General features: G+C 40.6%; 1 pseudogene; it reads left to right on the top strand.

Moving 5' to 3' along the window:
* The first annotated feature begins 576 nt into the window (after positions 1–576).
* LOC133313649 (ATP synthase subunit alpha, mitochondrial-like) lies at positions 577–2,988 on the top strand (annotated as a pseudogene).
* Positions 2,989–4,665: the final 1,677 nt, after the last annotated feature.

Below are 4,665 nucleotides of genomic sequence, written 5' to 3'. Positions count from 1 at the left end.
CCAAAGGCGAAGAAAAAGGTCTTGGTTTCAAGCCAATAGTGACAAGGAGAATTCCCGAGAAAGCGCTCCAATGGCATTCCTTATTTGAAAGTAAAGGCAACATTAAAGCGGTTTAACGAGAGGTTGCTTTCCTTGGTTGGTCTTATAGTTCGTGACCTATAGCCTGCAGATAGGGGCAGAGTTTGCTTGCTCTTCACTCAGGGGCTGCTCCTAAACATGCTCTTCTTCTTTCCTTGGGAATAGTCTCAATTTGGAAACCAAACTAACAGATTTAGCACTAGATGTAGTAAAAGAAAGAATGGTGAACCAACTAGAAATTCTTTTTAGAGTGTATAGGGATACTACAGGAGATGTGAACTTACCAACAGGAGTCAATCTCCAAGAGGTAGCCGAGCGTCTTTTTTTTATCGACGGTAGCATTCAATAGCTAAACCAGATCTATTTAGACCTCGTCAATCAGGGCACACAAAGTCCCCACTTTGCCCACGCTCTGGATTATGTTATGCTTTAGTTCAAATCATTTCCATTCTGCGGCATTCTCCCTGACCTCGAGGTCAAGTGAATGGAATGAAAATGATGGAATTCTCTTTAAGAGCTGCGGAACTAACAACTTTATTAGAAAGTAGAATTACCAACTTTTACACTAATTTTCAAGTGGGTGAGATCGGTTGAGTGGTCTCAGTTGGAGATGGGATTGCACGTGTTTATGGATTGAACGAGATTTAAGCTGGTGAAATGGTTGAATTTTCCAGCGGTGTGAAAGGAATAGCGTTGAATCTTGAGAATGAGAATGTCAGAATTGTTGTCTTTGGTAGTGACACCGCTATAAAAGAAGGAGATCTTGTCAAACGCACTGGATCTGTTGTGGATGTTCCTGCGGGAAAGGATATGCTAGGGCGTGTGGTCGACGCGTTGGGAATACCTATTGATGGAAAATGGGCTCTAAGCGATCACGAGCGAAGACGTGTCGAAGTGAAAGCCCCTAGGATTATAGAACGTAAATCTGTGCACGAGCCTATGCAAACAGGGTTAAAAGCGGTAGATAGCCTGGATCCTATAGGTCGTGGTCAACGAGAACTTATAATCGGGGACCGAAAAACTGGAAAAACAGCTATTGCTATCGATACCATATTAAACCAAAAGCAAATGAACTCAAGGGCCACCTCTGAGAGTGAGACATTGTATTGTGTCTATGTAGCGATTGGACAGAAACGCTCAACTGTGGCACAATTAGTTCAAATTCTTTCAGAAGCGAATGCTTTAGAATATTCCATTATTGTAGCAGCCACCGCTTCGGATCCTGCACCTCTGCAATTTCTGGCCCCATATTCTGGGTGTGCCATGGGGGAATATTTCTGCGATAATGGAATGCACGCATTAATAATCTATGATGATCTTAGTAAACAGGTCGTGGCATATCGACAAATGTCATTATTGTTACGCCGACCACCAGGCCGTGAGGCTTTCCCAGGCGATGTTTTCTATTTACATTCCCGTCTCTTAGAAAGAGCCGCTAAACGATCGGACCAGACAGGTGCAGGTAGCTTGACCGCATTATCCGTCATTGAAACACAAGCGGGAGACGTATCGGCCTATATTACAACCAATGTGATCTCCATTACTGATGGACAAATATGTTTGGAAACAGAGCTCTTTTATCGCGAAATTAGACCTGCTATTAACGTCGGCTTATCTGTATTTACTTCCAAAACGATTTAGTTTTGATATTGAAATATTAAAAAATTATAATTATAAAGACTATTATAACCTGCAATAAATTAAAATTACAAAAACATCTTGATTTCCGCCCCCAAGGCGACGTCGTTTTGGGCTCAATGCAGATAACTTATCTGTATTAACTGCAAGAAAAAATGAACTTATATATATATATAGAGGTAGGATCCTTTGACACCAGTGTCAAATTTGAAATTTGACACCTCATCTGATAGCTGTTAGATTAAAAAAGATCAACGGCGTCATATGCTTACAAATAAGAGTCATTGATCTTTTTTGATCTAACGGCTCTCAGATGAGGTGTCAAATTTCAAATTTGACACTGGTGTCAAAGGATCCTACCTCATATATATATATATAGGGGAAAGATCATCTTACACCAGTGTAAGAATAATAAGTTTTACACCAAATCTTAACCTTTGATTTTCTGCATCTAACGGTTAAGATTTATTAGGTCTCACTTATTAATTAATTTTTAATTCCCAATAAATCTTAACCGTTAGATGCACAGAAATCAATGGTTAAGATTTGGTGTAAGATATATTATTCTTACACCGGTGTAAGTTGATTCTATCCCATATATATATTGTTCGATTTAAAAAGATTGTCATTAATATGAGATCTGAGGACCAGTGATATCTAAGGATGGTAATTTCAACACGATTCGCTGATATGATACAAGAAATTTGAGTTCGGACCCATTTTCAAATCTATGTCGTGTCCACCCACAAATTAAGTAGTTCGTTGTTGTGTTGAAAGTTTTAATCCATTTTCAAATTTATTTTGTGTTCATATTAAATTCGTGTAGCGTTGTGTCAACACGAATTGCCACCCCTAGCAAAATCTATGGAGGAGAGAGCCGCATGTGGTAACATATCACTATGCATAAAAATATAGGCAATGGAATTATGTATGTGTATAGTGGTAGAAAAAGAGGCTAGGGTTCTAGAAGTTTGTACCTTTGGGGTTTACCCTTACTTACAGGGGAGGGTTTACCTTAAGGTGAGAGAGTTTGTGTAGGAATTATACTCTTTAATGGATAAGGCCCATCATATATGATTTGTATTTCAAACCAAGAATGGCTTGAGCTCTTATCTTCTAGAGCTTGTTGGACCTATTGTGTGGGTCTAGAACAGTTGCCTCCTTTGAGAGTTTGGACTTGCATTGAGATCATAGGTAGCTTTTCGCGTTGCATGCCTCACGATGGCTGCAACGGTGATATTCTCTTTTGCTCCATTGTCCCCCGTTAAATGATTATTTTTTGCCCTTATTTGTTTTGACTCTTTAGATTCGCGCTTTTATAGTTTCATAGTCCTGCCTCTTCTTTCTTCATATCTTCTTTCACATAATGCATCCAACCTTTCTATGTTTTCATTTTCGTTCCCATTCATTCGTTGTTGTTGGCAGTGAAGCTGTTTGTTTCATCAATAAAATCTCCAAACACTCACCTTCTTAACACCAGGTGACCCATTTTCCTTTTCCTCTTCTACTATTTTACCATAATCTAGGTGGTTCTAAGAGTTGTGCCAGTGGTAATGGTGGGTGAATAAGTTTCCTTCAGGTGTCGATTACTAATTTTTTAGTAAGGAGAGACCTCCACCAGTGGTGCTTTAGCCACTTCAAAGGGATCTGATGGGGGTGATAGTTGTAGGAGACCTTCCCAACAATGGAGTCGTGGTGGTACCCGCGATCCTGGGTTAGAGAGCTCTTCCTACAAGAGGGCACTAGTTGCGCTCCTTTGTTTTCTGGCTACATGTAGGGCTTTTGTGGTAAGGAGCCAAATAGGTGTGACGATTAAGTCTTGGGGGCGCTCCTTGGAGGTCTTAGCTCTAGGGCCTTTGAGTGTTGGGCCGAGTAAGGTTGGGGTTGGAGACGAGTCCAACCTAATTACACTTTCTGATGAGTCAAAGGAATCGATCAACACTAGCTGCGCAGCCATCCATGATCTCAACCTAGCGCAGGCATCCCTGATCTCAACCTAGAGTCAAGTGACTCAAACTTCTCTTTTTCTTTTCTTGACTTCATGTCTACTTATTTGCGATTACTCGTAACAAAGATTTCTATAGCCAGTCATTTTATTAATCTTCCTCCAGATGCTGACTGGAATACATGGGTCTCTCAAAAGGTTCTCTCCTTCCGTTCCACCATTACCTTAGAAGAAATGGCTACTCTACCAATATGGAACAACATAAATATTGATCTCGACAGAAGCCTTTGCAGGCCATGAAGATGAAAAGAGGGAAAAACAAAATTTGTGTGCAGAAGAGACAATATTTGTCCACCTCTCACACATGTTCAACCCAAGATACATGCAATAGATACGTTAGGGGTTAAAGACTGTTAGGTAAGACCTAACAGAGAGAGAAAACAGAGAACAAGAGAGAGAAAACAGAGAACAAGAATAAACGATTCTTTGTAATAATTTCTGGTAAAAACCCAATACACATCAGTTTCTCCTTTTATATTCCTATTGCAAGTATAAGCTATTCTTATTACAAGTACAAGCCACGTAACCAATTCAGCTATTCTCCACTTTACACATTATAACCTTCTTTCTACAGTAACTCCACGTGTCCCTCAATGCAAGTGACATTAGGCTATATAACCTTCCAGCCTAGTTGATGGTTTCCTGACTCTGCCAGATACCCTTCGTGTAACATCTCCCTCTCCTTGAAAAATGACCTTGTCCTCAAGGTCAAGTGTTGGGTAACAACGTTTAAGAATATCTTCAGCCTCCCAAGTTGCATCCTCTGGAACAGAGTGTGTCCACTGAATCAAAAACTCCTTCTGCACCTCTCCACGCAAGTGAACAACTCGCTCAGCCAACACAGCTAGCGGTTCCTGAAGTGGCCTGTTCTCAACAGCCAGCGAAGGTAGAGGATTGGGTTGAGGTTCTAGAGTTCCCTTGAATGGCTTCAAGAGGGACACATG

This window comes from Gastrolobium bilobum, unplaced genomic scaffold (genome assembly GCF_033153095.1).
Source record: "Gastrolobium bilobum isolate Gb01-03AN ecotype WA unplaced genomic scaffold, APGP_CSIRO_Gbil_v1 utg62392, whole genome shotgun sequence".
NCBI classification, from domain to species: Eukaryota; Viridiplantae; Streptophyta; class Magnoliopsida; order Fabales; family Fabaceae; genus Gastrolobium; species Gastrolobium bilobum.
This window is presented reverse-complemented; position numbering and strand designations above follow the sequence as displayed.